This window comes from Rhinolophus ferrumequinum, chromosome 19 (genome assembly GCF_004115265.2).
Source record: "Rhinolophus ferrumequinum isolate MPI-CBG mRhiFer1 chromosome 19, mRhiFer1_v1.p, whole genome shotgun sequence".
Taxonomy (NCBI): domain Eukaryota; kingdom Metazoa; phylum Chordata; class Mammalia; order Chiroptera; family Rhinolophidae; genus Rhinolophus; species Rhinolophus ferrumequinum.
This window is the reverse complement of record NC_046302.1, coordinates 4,129,694-4,147,614: the sequence shown is the minus strand read 5'-3', so window position 1 is coordinate 4,147,614 and position 17,921 is coordinate 4,129,694. Positions and strand designations below refer to the sequence as shown.

Below are 17,921 nucleotides of genomic sequence, written 5' to 3'. Positions count from 1 at the left end.
GAAGATCTAATACCAGTCTTGTTCAAACTCTTCCAAAAAATTGAAGAAGAGACAGTACTCCCTAACTCATTTTATGAGGCCAACATTATCCTGATACCAAAACCTGGTAAAGACAACACGAAAAAAGAAAACTACAGACCAATATGTCTGATGAATACAGAAGCAAAAATCCTAAACAAAATTCTAGCAAATCGAATGCAACAATGCATTAAAAAGATTATTCATCACGACCAAGTGGGGTTCATCCTAGGGGCAAAAGGATTATTCAACATATGCAAGTCCATCAATGTGATATATCATATAAATAAAATGAAGGACAAAAATCATACGATTACGTCAATTGATGCAGAAAAGCATTTGACAAGAAACAACATCCATTTATGATTAAAACAGTTAATAAAATAGGTATAGAAGGAAAATACCTTAACATAATAAAGGCCATATATGACAAACTCTCAGTTAATCTCATAATTAATGGTGAAAAACTGAAGCCCTTTGCTCTACATTCAGGAACACGACAGGGCTGTCCCTTATCACCTCTGCTTTTCAACATAGTGTTGTAAGTCCTCGTCAGAGCAATCAGGCAAGAGAAAAACAAAAGGCATTCAAACTGGAAATGAAGAAATTAAATCGTCACTCTTTGCAGATGGCATGATGCTATATATAGAAAACCCTAAAGACTCCACCAAAAAGCTATTAGAAACAATCACCGAATACAGCAAAGTTGCCGGCTACAAAATCAACGTCCAAAATTCATTGTATTCCTATATACTAACAATGAAATCTCAGAAAAGAAAGGAAAAGAAGAATTCCTTTTGCAAGTGCAGTAAAAAGAATAAAATACCTAGGAATAAACTTATCCAATGATGTGAAAGACATATATGCTGAAAACTATAAGACATTTTTAAAAGAAATTGAAGAAGACAAAAGGAATTTGAAATACATTCCGTGCTCATGGATTGGAAGAATCAACATTGTTAAAATGGCCATATTACCCAAAGCAATATACAGATTTAATGCAATCCCCATCAAAATCCCAATGGAATTTTTGAAAGATATAGAACAAAAAATCATCAGATTTGTTTGGAACCACAAAAGTCCCTGAATAGCCAAAGCAATCCTAAGAAAAAAGAACAATGCTGGAGGTATCACACTCCCTAACTTTATTTTGTACTACAAGGCAACAATAATCAAAACAGCATGGTACTGGCAGAAAAACAGACACATAGACCAATGGAATAGAATTGAGAACCCAGAAATAAAACCACATAAATATGTACACACACTTTTTGACAAAGAAGCAAAAAACATATAATGGAGAAAAGAGAGCCTCTTCAATAAATGGTGCTGGCAGAATTGGAAAGCCAAGTGCAAAAACCTGAAACTGGACTGCTCTCTGTTACCATGTACCAAAATTAATTCAAAATGGATCGAAGACTTAAGCATAAGACATGAAAAAATAAACTGCATAAAATAAAACATAGGTACTAAACTTATGGACCTCGGGTTCAAAGAGCACTTCATGAAATTGACTCCAAAGGCAAGGGAAGTAAAAGCTAAAATAAATGAATGGGACTATATCAAACTTGAAAGCTTCTGCACAGCAAAAGAAACCATTGACAAAATAAAGAGGCAACCAACTGAATGGGACAAGATTTTTGCTAACAGTGCCTCTGATAAAGGGCAAATATCCAAAATGTACAAGAAACTCATGCAACTCAACCACAAAAAAACAGACAACCCATTGTGTGTTTTGAAAAATGGGCAGAGGACCTGAGGAGACATTTCTCCAAAGAGGACATACAAATGGCAAATAGACATGAAAAAACGCTCAACATCGCTAATCATCAGAGAAATGCAAATAAAAACCACAATGAAATATCACCTTACCCCAGTCAGGATGGCTATCATCAACAAGACAAATAGTAACAAGTGTTTGAGAGGCTGTTCAGAAAAGGGAAGCTTCATGCACTGTTGGTGGGAATGCAGACTGGTGTAGCCGCTGTGGAAGGCAGTGTGGAGGTTCCTCAAAAAATTATGCATAGAATTACCATGTGACCCAGCAATCTCTTTCCTGGGTATCTACCCAAAAAATCTGAAAACATTTATCCATAAAGACACGTGTACTCCAATGTGCATTGCAGCTTTATTTACCGTGGTGGCAAAGACATGTAAACAACCAAAATGTCCTTCGATATATGAATTGATAAAGAATTTGTGGTATATATACACAATGGAATACTATTCGGCGGTAAGAAAAGATGAAATAGGACCATTTGTGACAACATGGATGGATCTTGAGATTATAATGATAAGCAAAATGAGTCAGACAGAAAAAGTAGAGAACCATATGATTTCACTGATATGTGAAATCAGTGGTATATGAACCAAAAACAACAAAAGAACAAGACAAACAAATGAGAAACAAAAATTGATAGACTCAGACAATAGTTTAGTGGTTATCAGAGGGTAAAGGGAGAGGGTTGTGGTAGATGAGGGTAAAGGGGATCAAATAGATGGGGATGGAAGGAGAACTGACTCTGGGTGGTGAACACACAATGGGATATATAGATATAGATGATGTAATACAGAATTGTACACCTGAAATCTATGTAATTTTACTAACAATTGTCACCCCAATAAATTAAAAAAAAATTTTAATGAAAAGAAAAGAAGAAAAAAAATCTCAAATCAACAGTTTATCCTACACGTAAGGGATCTGGAACTAGGACACTAAAATAAGCCCAAAGAGAGTACAAGAAGGATATAATACAGATCAGAGTGGAAATAGAGACCAAAAAAACAAAAAAAAACCCCAAAAAACAAAAGATCAATGAAACCAAAAGCTGGTTGAGAAGATTAAGTAAATCCACAAATCTTTAGCCAGACTCATCAAAAAAAAAAAAAAAAAAAAAAAAAAAACAACAAAAGCGAAAAACAGGAGAGAACCCAAATTAATAAAATCAGAAATAAAAGGGAAGTGACAACAGACACCACAGAAATACAAAAAGTTTTAAGTAATTACTATGAGCAACTATACATCAACAAATTAGACAATTTGGGAGAAATGTATAATTTCTAGAAGCATACAACCACCCAGGCCTAACGGAAGAAGAAACGGAAAACCTGAATAGACTGATTACTACCAGGTGAACTGAATCAGTAACCAATAAGCTCCCAACAAACAAAAGCCCTGGACCAGATGGCTTTACAGGTGAATTTTGCAAAACATTCAAAACAGAATTATCACCTATTCACCTCAAACTATTTAAAAAAATCCAGCAGTAGGGAAGACTCCCTGTGGGGACAGAGCCCCAGAGAGCAGTTTCCAGGCTCTTGGCCTCACGTGGAAAGGTGCTGGCTCGGGTAATAGATGGCCATCAGCTGTTGCTAGTTGGCCGTCAGCTGTAACCATTGTATAACTGCTGCGGCTGTGCTGAGGAGTCGAGTCGAGGAGAGTCGAATTGGTCGGTTGGCAGAAAAGTGGACAGCAGGTCACACGTCGTGTGAATCCAGCCTTCAGTGAGACTATAGTGGTATGACTTCCCTACCTATGGCTCCGTGGGTGTTCCTTTTTGGCCTCACCATATCCTGTGTTCTGGTGTGGGGAGCAGGATCTGAGACCCCGCTGGATGCACCGCGTGACACTCCCAAACTCTTTTTACAAGGCCACTATCACCCTGATCCCCAAATCAGACAAAGACATTACAAAAAAAGGAAACTACAAGCCGATATCCCTAATGAACATAGATCAAAAATCCTCAACAAAATATTAGCAAACAGAATTCAGCAATGCATTAAAAAGATCATACACCATATTCAAGTGGGATTCGTTCCCAGTATGTGAGGTTGGTTCAACATCTGCAAATCAATTAATGTGATACACCACATTAACAAAATGAAAAATAAGACTCATGTGATCATATCAATAGATGCAGAAAGAGCATTTGATAAAATCCAGCAGCCATTTATGATAAAAACTCTTAAGAAAATGGGAATAGAGGGATCATATCTCACATAATAAAGGCCATATATGAGAAACCTACAGCTAACATCATACTCAATGGGGAAAAGCTAAAACCATTCCCCCTAAGATCAGGAACAAGGCAAGGGTGCCCACTTTCTCCACTTTTATTCAACATAGTTCTGGAAGTTCTACACATAGCAATCAGACAGAAAAAGAAATGAAAGGCATCCAAATTGATAAGGAGGAAGTAAAATTATCATCATATTCAGATGACATGATATTATATCTAAAGAACCCTAAAGACTCTGCCAAAAATCTATTAAAAGTGATAAATGAATTTAGTAAAGTAGCAGGATACAAAATTAATATTCAGAAATCAGTTACATTCATATATACCAATAATAAACTATCAGAAAGAGAAATTAAGAAACAGTCCCATTTACAGTTGCTTCAAAGACTATAAAATACTTAGGAATAAGTAAAAGAAGTAAAAGATCTGTACTCAGAAAATTATAAGGCACTGAGGAGAGAAATTAAAGAAGATATAGATATATAGAAACACATACCATGCTCATGGATAGGAAGAATTATTATAGTTAAAATGTCCATACTTCCTAAGGCAATATACATATTCAATGCCATTCCTATCAAACTACCAAGGACATTTTTCACAGAAATAGAACATATAATCCTAAAATTTATATGGAACCATAAAAGACCCCCGATAGCATCGGCAATCTTGAGAAATAAAAACAAAGTGGGAGGTATAACGATACCTGACATCAAATTATATTACAAGGCTACAGTAATCAAAACAGCATGGTACTGGCATAAAAACAGACACATATATCAATGAAACAGAATACAGAGACCAGAAATAAATCCATGCCTGTATGGTCATTTAATCTTCGACAATGGAAGAAAGAATTTACAGTGGAGTAAAGACAGTCTATTCAGTAATGGTGCTGGGAAACCTGGACAGACACATGCAAAAAAATGAAGCTGGACTGCCTCCTTATACCATATACAAGAATAAATTCAAAATGGATTAAAGGCTTAAATTTAAGATCTGAAACCATCAAACTCCTACTGTGTTTCCCCAAAAATAAGACCTAGGTGGACCATCAGCTCTAGTGTGTCTTTTGGAGCAAAAATTAATATAAGATCCAATCTTATTTTAATATAAGATCGGGTCTTTAATATAATATAATATAAAATAATATAATACTGGGTCTTATATTAATTTTTGCACCAAAAGACTCATTAGAGCTGATGGTCCGGCTAGGTCTTATTTTCGGGGAAACACCATAGAAGAAAATATAGGAAGAAAGTGTGCACACGGTACCCTTAGTAATATTGTTACTGATGTATGCCCTCGGGCAAAAGAAGTAAAAGAAAAAATAAACATATGGGATTACGTCAAACTAAAAAGTTTTTTCACAGCAAAGGAAACCATCAATAAAACAAAAAGGCATCCTACTGAATGGGAGAAGACATTGTCAGTGGTACATCAGATAAGGGGTTAATATCCAAAATGCATAAAAAAAACTCATTCAACTCAACACCAAAAAAACAAACAACCCAATTAAAAAATGGGCAGAGGACATGAAGAGACATTTTTCTAAAAAGGACATACAGATGGCAAACAGACATATGAAAAAATGCTCAACCTCACTAATAATGAGAGAAATGCAAAATGTGATACCACCTCACCCCAGTCAAAATGGCTATATCAATAAATCAACCAACAAATGCTGGCGAGAATGTGGAGAAAAGGGATCCCTCTGTATTCCTGGTGGTATTGCAGATTGGGGCAGCCACTATGGAAATCAGTATGGAGGTATCTCAGAAAACTGGAAATGGAACTACCTTATGACCCCACAATTCCATTCTTAGGTATCTATCCAGAGAAATCCAAAACACTAATTCGAAAAAATGTATGCACTCCTATGTCTTTTGCAGCACTATTCACGATAGCCAAGACCTGGAAACAACTGAAATGAGCATTGGTAGATAACTAGGTTAAGAAACTGTGGTACATTTATACAATGGAGTATTACTTGGCCGTAAAGAAGAATGAAATCTTACCCTATGCAACGATATGGATGAACCTAGAGAACATTACAGTAAGTGAAATAAGTCAGATGGAGAAAGACAAATACCATTTGATCTCACTTATATGTGGAATCTAACGAATAGAATAAATAAACAAACTAATCAGAAACAGTCTCAGAGATATAGAGGAAAAACTGAGGGTTGCTAGATAGGAGGGGTGATGGAGATTAGGGAGAAGATGAAGGGATTAGAAAGCACAATCGGTAACCACAAGATTGCCACAGGGATATGAAAGACAGTTTGGGGAATATAATCAATAATGTTGTAAAGATTTTGTAGGGTATTCGATGGACACTTATCCTATTAGGGAGACCACTTCATGGACAGTGTAGGTGCCTGTCCTCTGCAGTGTACACCTGAAGCTGAATAATAATGAATGTCAAGTATAATTATATATATATATATATATATATATATATATATATATATATATATATATATATATAGTCACAGGAAATGGAGCATAGCGTAAGGCATAGAGACAGTGGAAATGTAACGACTGAGTGCAATGTCAGAGGGGTAGTAGATTGGGGGAGGGGGTTATTTTGTGAGGAGTATAAATATCTAACTATTACGTTGTTTTGTACACCTGGAACTAATAAAAAAACAACAACTCATCCAGTCAAAACAAAAAGATGAAGTAATAGCCCCCTGTCAATCACAGATGTAAATCAGGTGAGGGGAACAGCCCATTCTAGAGAAGAAAGAATAAAACCGCCAAACTTCTGCTGGTCGTGGGGGAGGGGGAGGGAGTAGCTTTTCTTTGTGGTTGGGTCCTCTCCTAACTTTTTGGAGTGTACTTTCTCTTCTAATAAACTGCTCTTTCTCCACTTTATCTCTGTGTCTCATTCAATTGTTTGCTTGAGATGCCAAGAACCTGGAGACCACACCAAGGAGAGCCCATCCTCCAGGAATGTAGCAGTTAGGATTCCCGCCTCTCACCCAGGAGGCCGGGGTTAGACCCCTAGTGTGGGAACCAAGCCCAAGCACTGCTCCAAGTAGGGTCACCCCTCTCCGGTGATGGGTAGGGGGGAGGGGCTGGATCTGGACAGTGGAGCTCTGGGCTTTCAGTCAACTCTATAGTGGGAGTCTGAATGGCACATTTCAATGGCCACTATATCCCATGCCCTTTGTATTAAAAAAAACAGCTTATTACACATAGTGTTCTGTGCCTTGTTTTATCTTGGAGACTTTTCACAAAGTAGATGGATCACATTCTTACTCTTTTTTTCTTCTTTTCTTTTTAATTAAATTAATTTCTTTGGCCACTGCATGGTATTCAATTGTGTGGATACGTCCTAAGTTATTTAATCTGTCTGTATTGAAAGTCACTTGGGTTGTTTCAAATATTTTGCTGTACACAAAGTTTTGTAATGAATAATCATGTAAGTATACAATGTCTCATGAGTAGGATAAGTTCACAGAAATGGAATTGTTGATGAAAATGTATATGCATCAGTGGTTTTATATATATTGTCAAATTGTCTTCCAGAGGGGTTGTTCCAATTTATAGCCTCACTAGCAATACATAAGAGTGCATTTCCCACCCCAACCATCCTCCCGTTCCATTGCCTGCTCAATACAGAGTTATCAAACTTTGTGATTATTGCCAATGAAATACCTGGTAGATTTTGTTCTACATACTTGACATAAATTTTGTTATCTCCCTTTGTGTTATTTTGATATCACAATTAGAACATTCTCTCCACCATTCCTACAGTCTGATGGCATTTTGGCCTTTCCAGTTTTAGCTTCCTACTTCTATCTCGGTGCTACAAACACACCAGATCTATCATGCTTAAATATTTGGCTGAGAGGGACACCCAGCATTTCCTGTTTGGGTACAAACTGTCCTTATAACTGATCTTTGCTTCTGTTTCTTGGTCTTGAATTCAAAGAGAGAAGAAAACGAGTGGAAAAACTGAGTAGTAAAATAAGCTAAAGATGATCTAGTAAAAAAAGAAGAGATGAAAAATAGGGAAAAAAAGAAAAAACAACAGTAAAATCTTAGAAATCAACATGCAGGGACAGGTTAGGTTTTACATAAATTAAAAGTAGCCAAATTGTAGACTTTTATCTGAATGGACCAGTTTTAGTTCAGTTCAGGGGCTCTTTACCTTAGTGTAGAGCTGTAAAAGGGTATCTCCTGTTCTGATAGGTCAGTGTCCCTCTGGCATCTTCTAAGTATTTTGAATATTATTCTGATTGTAAGTCAAGATGAAGGTCACCAAAATGTTGGAAGCCACTGTTTGAAAGCAAAACAGTTACTTAGACTTTCACCAGAGTTTAATGGCTCTGAATGAAACTTAAAAAATGGAAGGTGGATAAAAATTTGAAAACATTTATTCTTAAAGATATATGCATCCCTATGTTCATTGCAGCATTATTTATAATAACCAAGACATGGAAATAACCCAAGTGTCCTTTGATGGATGATTGGCTACAGAAGAGGTGGTACATACAAGGTCTGACAATTAAGTTCGTGAACTTGTTGCAACGACGCTAATCTTTTTGATATCAGAAGGATTATTCATTATGAAGTTGTGCCAACTGGACAAACAGTTAACCAAGTTTACTATTTGGAAGTGCTGAAAAGGCTGCATGAAAAAGTTAAACGACCTGAATGTTTCACCAACAATTCATGAGTCTTGCATCATGACAATGTACCAGCTCACACGGCACTGTCTGTGAGGGAGTTTTTAGTCAGTAAACAAATAACTGTATTGGAACACCCTCCCTACTCACCTGATCTGGCCTCCAATGACTTCTTTCTTTACCTGAAGATAAAGGAATTATTGAAAGGAAGACATTTTGATGACATCCAAGACATCAAGGATAATACGATGACAGCTCTGAAGGCCATTCCAGAAAGAGTTCTCAAATAGCTTTGAAGAGTAGACTAAGCACTGGCATCAGTATATAGCTTCCCAAGGGGAGTACTTTGAAGATGATCATCATGAATTTCAGCAATGAGGTATGTAGCACTTTTTCTAGGATGAGTTCGTGAACTTAATTGTCTGTCCTCATATATATAATAGAATACTATTCAGCCATAAGAAAAGATAAAGTACTGCCATTTGCAATAACATGAATGGATCTTGAGAGTATCATGCTAAGAGGACTAAGTCAGACAGAAAAGGACAAGAACCACATGACTTCACTCATGTGGGATATAAAACAGAAAGCAACACAAGAACAAAAAAACTAATTGAAACAGACAACAGTATGGTGGTTACCAGAGGGGAAGGGGAGTGGGCAGAGGTTGAAGATGGTAAAAGAATCAAATATGTGGTGACAGAGGAGACTAGATTTCAGGTGATAATCACACAATGCAATATACAGATGATGTATTATAGAATTATACACTTGTAACATATAATCTTATTAATGAATGTCACCCAATAATTTTTTTTAAAAGAGCATATACATCCTAACTTCTCAAAAAGAAATGTAAAAGCATATTAATCAAATAAAGATTGAAGTTGTAATATTACCTATAAAAAAAAGTATTTTGTTAAGAAAAACAATAGAGGGTGAAGAATATAAGCAGAGTGCAGGATGTAAGTTGGTCAATAAGCTTGCTAGCTTCCCGTGGATAGCTCCCCAATCTTCTTTCCTGCCCAGCACCCAACACCATTCAGCACTGGCAGTTCCTGCAAGGAGTCTGTGTAGTGGGCACAGTGCGTGCAACCAACTGGCCCATCTTATCATAGCTTTCACGTGGTGATCCCCCTGCAGGAGGACCTGAGCTTTTTCCAGTTCACACCTTCATTCTCAGATATTCTTGAAGGGCTACTCATAAACGTGATAGAATAAGTGAACAAATTGAAAAGATTCCATGCTTGTTGTGAAGAACTTTATAAGTGATGTTACTCTTCAATCCATCTAGTGAAATATCCCCGCCCCACCATCACTACCACCACCATCAGTACCTCCCATTGGATGCCCAAGTCTAACACTGGCATTGAGCTGATGCTTTTTAGACATGAATACTATTGATTGCTGTGGAATGATTTGTGAAGACTCCCATCTGATTTCTTACCTGGTTTAATTCTGTTGACTTTCTAAAATTAAGATTTTGCGTGATTGACAGGTAGACTAAAGTCAAGTTTATAGATTGTAATCCACTGTGGTTTGTGGGGTAGTGAAGAATCTAATTTGGAAAAATGCTAATGTTGATATTAAAAAATCAGAGAAGTAATTTTCTACCACTGGGCACTTGGTTCCCTTAGAATCATCTGAAGCCCAGAGAACTTCTAACGTGAAGCTATTGATTTGTTAACTTTATAGGCCTATTAATATTTACATGAGCAGCAGAATCGAGTACAATAGTAGAAGATCCTGGGGACACCTAAGCTCATCAGAACGCTGCTGAAAATTTTTTCACTAGGGGATTTTTTTTTGACCTGTATTTCTCACCACGTTGGGGTGGCGGGGGAAAGCTTTATATCAATTACCATAACTTTCACATCTCCCCTCAAGGTAATAATAATTTCAACCACTCTTAGCTGTCACTTGTGCCATTTTTACTTACTTTGGGGTTTGGTATAAATGGATAGTCTTATAGGCAAGGGAAAACTCAATTAAAATTATTAACAAAATAGTAGATTTTGAGTTTTACACACACAACTAAATGGATATTCTTTTTCTCAAATGGCATTATATAATTGAAGATAAAAGATTAAACCACTGAAGTAGGAAGGCTGAGTCTATAGGACAATTAAGTCTGCTGTCTTAGTTAAGAAATATAGTTAAAACTATATTCCTGAGAAATATGCTCTTTTCTGAAATAGGAGCCAGATATGGTCAAAAGAATACAGTTGAGGATGGTAACCAGAGGAATTACCTAAAAGATATTAAATCTATTCCCCAAACACCTGACAATGATGAGGTATTTGGCCTCTAGAGGAATTCATATTTTTAGTGATATATCTTTAGATCTCTGCTTACTCATATTTCTTCCTCTTTAAAACAATTTGTAACATACTTGAAAATTTTCTAATATTCTTGGAAATCTGAGAAATAGTAGTGTGTGTGTGTGTGTGTGTGTGTGTGAGAGAGAGAGAGAGAGAGAGAGAGAGAGAGAGAGAGAGAGAGAGAGACAGAGAGAGAGAGAGACAGAGAGAGACAGAGAGACAGAGAGACAGAGAGAGAGACAGAGAGCAAGTTTATTAATGTCTCCAGGAAGCCTAGAACATTTTTGCCTTCCACATTTTTACTACTGTCCTCCCTCTGGAATTCTCCAATTTCTCCTCTGTCTATCTAAATTCTACTTTTGTTTAAGCTCAAAGTCAAGATCGAACATCTCAAGTGTCACCACTCACCATCTCAACCTATGTGACCTTTCTCTGCTCTCATGTCCTGCAGAGAGCGTGCTTTGTTCTTGCATTTGACATATGGCACACTTTGCTCATGTGAAGCTCAACTTTGATGTTTTATCTTCTATAACACCCTGGAGGGCTGACAAATTCTACATCTCTTTTCTTTAAATCCACTTCAGTAACTTATTGACGTGCCCAATAACTATTTGTTGATGTGACCATCATTGAATTGAATAATCAACAGTTTGTGTTTCTAAAAAGATAGATTTGGGGGAGATACATAAAATATATAAGAAGCAGTTAGTGATTTTATTTTTCACATGTCAGAGCTTAAAACTGTTAGTAGATAATGTTTTAGGTAAAATTTTGTGGGAAAATGTATGCTTTTGCTACATTTGCTTTCCTCTTCTTTAGAAGTATTGTCAGTAAAACGGTCCATAAAATGGTCTTAGAAAGGGTAAAACATCAAGTTGTCTAGAGTTCCAGAAAACAGCTTTATTTACAGGTGCATGTAAAAGGCCAAAGGTCTCCTGGGTGGTAAAAGCAGAATAATGAGACCTTTTGAGCAAGAGAGAAAGAAAGAGGGTCTTACTTAGAAGGAAAGAGGCAAGTGAGTACCTTCTGTTAATAGAAAGGAGTTGAAATTAGATGTCTTACTTTTTGAATATTGAAAATAAAAAAAAAATGCCCAACCTCTTTGAATGTTTATTGTTTGGAAGAGAAGGAGACAGTGGATACAGTCCTCCTCTCCGAAGACTGAAAAGGTAAATGTAAAACCTGGTTTTGGCCCAAAACTCCAGGGATGGTTAGCTTGGGGGGTGGGGGTGGCGTAGCTGCTGATGGGATTGAAAGTGCTGAGAATTAGGAACTCTGGTCTGAGAGACCCAATAAGGCATGCTTTGCAGGGCTTGAACGTTGGTGTCCCAAGGAACTGTGGCTACTTGGACTAGCAGCAAACAGAAGTTGGAGCGGCTCCCAACAGCGACACCATGTGGCAGTGTGAAGTAAAGACAGTAGTAAATTGACCAAATGCCAGACTGTCCTTGCTCAGCTTTGGAATCCAAAAGTCCGGAGGGTTTTAGAAAATTCAGGGTACAGAGGCAGCTTAGGGGAAAATACTGGCTTTTATTTTTCTTTTCTAACATAGCATATTGGTGCTTGAACATTTAATTCAAATATTAAGATATGTGACTATTTTTACCACTGCTTTGTGGAGTAACCCATACTGGTTATATGAGGGCTATATTAAAATATGAAGTCTATGAGATAGTGAAGATAAAGAGCACTGTACCATTTTAAGGATATATATATATATATATTATATATCATGGTGTGTGTGTGTGTGTGTGTGTGTGTGTGTGTGTGTATATATATATATATATATATATACACCATGATCAAAAAGTATAAGCCTAATATTATCAATGTAAAGGGGTTAAAGTGTTCACTAATGTCAGATCTCGTGGTAGTGAGTGAAAAAGGTAATGGGTCTCCTAGAAGTTGGTTGTTCCCTTCCTTGACTCTGTACCAACTCTTTTCATCCAGGAGTAAAATACTAATAATTAGCTGAAATATGTAAGAAGTAATTAATCTCTGCTTTGGGTGAAAGTTGGAGGACAGAAAGAGAAATACAATGGTTAAAGCAAGCAGTTTCCTATTAACATTGGAACCTAATCTGACTAATGACAGTTCAGAGAAATCAAAAGTGAAGAAAAGAAGATAATAAAATAGTTATAAATAAACTAAGGTGCTGTGAAAGAGTGTAATTACAGCTTATTTATTTAAATTTCAATAAATATAGATTGTTCAAAATCCAGGTACAATTTTTGTTAAACATAGGCATCAAACTTGCTTACTAGAAAGTGTATCATCACCAGAAATCTAGAGTAAAAATCCTAGTCACACATTCTAACCCAACAGAAGGTGACACATATAGTTCTACTATCCTGTTGTCTGCCTTTAGGAGCTAAAAACCTGACTGATCTGTGACTCAGTGGCCCTAAACAAATAATCAGTGATATGTACAAAGTTGTATATACAATGATGTTCACTGAATTTTAATGATTATAGCGAAAGTAATTATTATTATGATGAAAGTAATTATTATTTTAATTATTATAATAAAACTGAAAGCAATATAAATAACTGGTGATTGAGTCTTGGGTAAATAAATTCTGGCGGGCCCATAAGATAGAACACTATTCTATGATTAAAATCATGGTTCAGTGGTGCAGAAGTGTACATAATATATATATATATATATATATATATATATATATATATATATATATACACACACACACACACACACACACTTGTTGTGGGAAGCCAACCACATGCCAGCTTCTCTAATTACCACGACAGCAAAACTATCACGCTCATTAAAACAAAAGTTAATCAGGTAAAAGAGTGACTCTCATGAAAGGGCAAAAGAAGCATTTTTTTTCTCCCCTATTTCCATTAGGAAAAACCTGGCCATATATGTGTGTGTATATATATATATATATATATATATATATATATATATATATGTATATGAATATATATATATATTCATGAAAAGGCATGGAAAAATCACTGAAAGACATATCTCAAATTTTAGTTGGGTGGTGGAACTATGAACTAATTTGTAAAATATATGTTTCTTTGTTTTAGAACAGTTTTAGATTCATTGGAAAGTTACAAAGCTAGTACAGAGAGTTCCCATACAAAGCACACCCAGTTTCCCATATTATTATCTCACATTAACCACAATTAATGGACCAGTGTTTATACATTATTATTAGCTAAATGTCATACTTTATTCATATTTCTTTAGTTTTCACCTTATGTCCATTTTCTGTTCCAGAATCCTATGGCGACATTTAGTCATTATTACATTTAGCATGCCTCCTTATGGTCCTCTTGGCTGTGACAGTTTATCAGACTTTTCTGGTTTTGAATGACTTTGACAGCTTTAAGGAGTACTGGTCAGGTATTTTGTAGAATGTCATACAACTGGTATTTGTCTGGTGTTTTTCTTGTGATCAGACTGGGTTATGGATTTTGGGGGTGGAAGACCACAAGAAGCAAAGTAACGTTCTCATCACACACATCCTATCAAGGGACATACTATCCGCCGTTGGTGTTGACCACCATCAACTGGCTAAAGTAATGTCTGTCAAGTTTCTGCACTGGTAAGTCGTTTCTGCACTGGTAAGTCGTCTCCACCCACCTTCCATAATGCATTCTTTGAAAGGAAGTCACTATGCACAGCCCACTCTTAAGGATTAAAGAGCTGTGCCCCACTTCCTTGACAGTGGAGTATCTAACTTCATAAACTATTTGGAATTCTGCAAGGGAGTTTGTCTATTCTCTTTCATTTATTTATTCAATCATTTGTTTCTATCAGTATGGATACATGGATATTTATTTTATATTTTAGGTTATAATCCAATATAATTTCACTTACTTTGTTGTCTAAATTTTTCCAACTTTGGCTGTTCGGAGCTCTTTTAGTTGGCACCTGTGTCACTCAAACATAGTCTCATCATTGTGATTTTTGGTAACAATTATTTACTTTCTGGCACAATAAGATGTTCCAGACTCATCCTGTTATTTTGTGCCAAAGGAGCATGAGAGAGCTTCCCATCTATGTTCCTCTATACTATTTGCCTTTATTTCTCTGATGACATTGCTCACATTAAAACACATGGTCTTCCCTTGTAAATGGATTCAGAGTTCTTTATGATTAGAACTGTCCTGGCCATCTCAGTATGCCCAGTGCCCAGCAGAGAACCTGGCCGTAGCAATATTTGTAAAATCAATGGAAGATGAATGCTGCTTATACCGAGCAGAAAGGTATCATTTAATGTTAGTTAGCCATTACGTTTTCAAATGGGAAACATACCTGAAAAATTAACAAGGTAAATAATAAAATGGCTTTAAAATTTTTAAAGGCAACTAAACTGCCTTAAGTTGCTCTGAGGCAGTGAGAGGGCCGTTGCCACGGGCCCTCTGCGGGAGCAAAAACTTTTCCTCTGCCACAAGAGATACAGGATGCACTGAAAGGTTAAGATTGTTCCGTAGCTGTCTACTCCATCCCTAGTTCTCCCAGGGACTTGTGGCAAGCAATCTGATGGGGCTTTATCCAGTGGATATTTTGGATAAACACATGAATGAGTGAGCACAGCTTGTCACCATCTCTTCTGCACTTCTGCTCAGGGTGCACTGAAGGAAGCTATCCTCTTCATAGTCTTGCTCAATGCCTTACTCTCAGCATCCCCCTCTATCCCTATACCACTTCTATCCCATTAGGACTTTGCATGTGTGCATATATGTGTATATCTGTACATGTATATGCATGTGTATGTATGTGTATGTGTGTACATGTGTACATGCATGTGTTTGGGAGGAGGATGGTAGAATTATCTCAAGGCAGACTAGGGAAATAAAAATACGAAGAATAACTGTATTCAAAAAAAGACTGGGACCTCTTTTCTGGAGAATGCATGTCCCTCATGACAAAGCCAATCAAGCAAAGAGTATCTCAATTCTTTAGTGATTGCGTGGTTTTCCAAGTGATAACCATTTTGGAGGAGTTTGTATTTTTAATTCTTGTTTATACTACCCCGAGTTGTTGCCAGTGAAGTCAGAGGACTATAGAACTAATGGAAAAGACAGGCAGAGAGAGTGTACATTGCCCTAGAACCACAAATAATCCACATGCATATGTTGATGGCAGAGTGGTGGGAAGCCAACCACATGCCAGCTTCCCTAATTACCACGACAGCAAAACTATCACGCTCATTAAAACAAAAGTTAATCAGGTAAAAGAGTGACTCTCATGAAAGGGTAAAAGAAGCATGTTTTTCTCACCCCTGTTTCCATTAGGAAAAACCTGGCCATAGTCTTTGAGTAGAGCTTGATAATACTTTAAAGACTAAGAATATAGAGAAGCTAATATATTCATTAATAAGGAAGACTGCTTTAGTTAAATAAACAAGAAATAGAGTCGTTGTTACAGTTCAACTAGAAAAATGATATATTCCCTCAGGAAGGATGAAGTACCATAACTGAAAGGATGAGCTATTGGAAGGAATTCTGAATACTATTTTTTCTCAGATTTGTTCCTAACTGTTCTACGAGCACTTACGAACCTGAGAAATTAGTAGAAAATGTACTTACCTTCAGCTCTGAAGCAGGAACTTTCTGACCAAGATGACTGAAAACGAATGAGGTTTGAAAGAAAAGCTAGCACAAGGACCTTGGGCCAGGAAGTGCCGGAACATATGCATCACTGAGAGACAGTTTGTTATCATAACCTTGAATAAATGTCGTATGAAATGGACTGCATATTTCTGGTAATGTGAAGTTCGAGAAATAGAAAGAAACAGATTAAGACATAATTTCCATGGGCTCAGCTAGACAAGGATGCTTCCAAAGTTTATGACAAGGTTTATGGCACATTACAGAATTGTGACCTTGCTTCTTTTTAATATAATTTTAGAGTTGCATTTAGTTTCAAACTAAGGAATTCAATAAATTGGGGTTTTGAGGAAATGGTTTTGAAAGAATTTGTTTTAAATTTCCAGCAAACTTCTCAAGACATCTTGCAAACATTTGGGTCATTAATCTCATTAAGAAGAAGGGGATAACCATATTATCCATATTTCACAAGACTAAACAGTAGACTTGTGTGCTCAAGGGCACCTAACCGAACATGGGCCAAGACAAGAAGAAAACCCTCATGTTCTGCCAATTCTTCTCTGTTATAAAATTTCACAGAAACCACCATCAATAGTTTCATAATTCAAAACAAAATTGTTTAGTTTTAGGGTACAATATTTTTGGTTTTCTGTTTGCCAATGCCTGCAGTGAAGGTCTATAGTGTGTGTATATATGTATATGCATGCATACGTATGTGTATGTGTGTATGTGTGTACAGCATGTGTTTGGGAGGAGGATGGGTGTTAAATTTATCTCAAGGTAGCCTAGGGAAATAAAAATATGAAGAATAGCTCTTGGGATCATCAATCTGAATGTTTAAATGCAGCATGGGGCCAAGTTTTGCGATGGATTGGGGATATGTGGCTGATTCCAAACCAGTGGCCAATTCTGAAAACATCAGCTCCAGCCCTAACTGAAAGATGTTCCCATGTGGGTGGTCTGGAAAGCACTGAGGACAAAGGTCTGAGTTTGATTTCCCAGACAGGCAAACACATTTTTTTTATAAAGTGCCTTTCCTCTGGCCTGGCCCTGAGGCAAAGCATGTTCTCCCTGGGCACTGTTGGACTCAGGGTCATTCCAGGTTTGAGGATTGTTTGTGAGTAGCTGTGTGCCTGGCAACATGTCCTGAGGCTCAAACGAGGGTATTCCACAGGCCTCTTTTCCCCATCAGAGCCACAGAGTTGAGACAGTATATAAAAGCTCGACAGTGCCTCCAGAAAGCCACATTGTTACCTGAAACAGAAGACACCTTGTCCTCACCCTCAGATTTGTACCATCACAGAAACTTTGTCAAAGATCTGTGGATCCAA

The 17,921-nt window shown here is 36.9% G+C and overlaps 1 long non-coding RNA gene across 1 annotated transcript in view; it reads right to left on the bottom strand.

The window, feature by feature from the left end:
• Positions 1–16,636, bottom strand: part of LOC117011632 (uncharacterized) — a 32,191-nt gene extending 15,555 nt beyond the window's left edge. Inside the window, exons 1-2 of the long non-coding RNA XR_004421039.1 lie at positions 16,570–16,636; positions 8,200–8,327 (exon numbers count right to left, since the gene is read on the bottom strand). This is a non-coding gene — a long non-coding RNA (uncharacterized LOC117011632). The remainder of the gene's footprint in view (positions 1–8,199; positions 8,328–16,569) is intronic.
• Between the last annotated feature and the right edge of the window lie 1,285 nt (positions 16,637–17,921).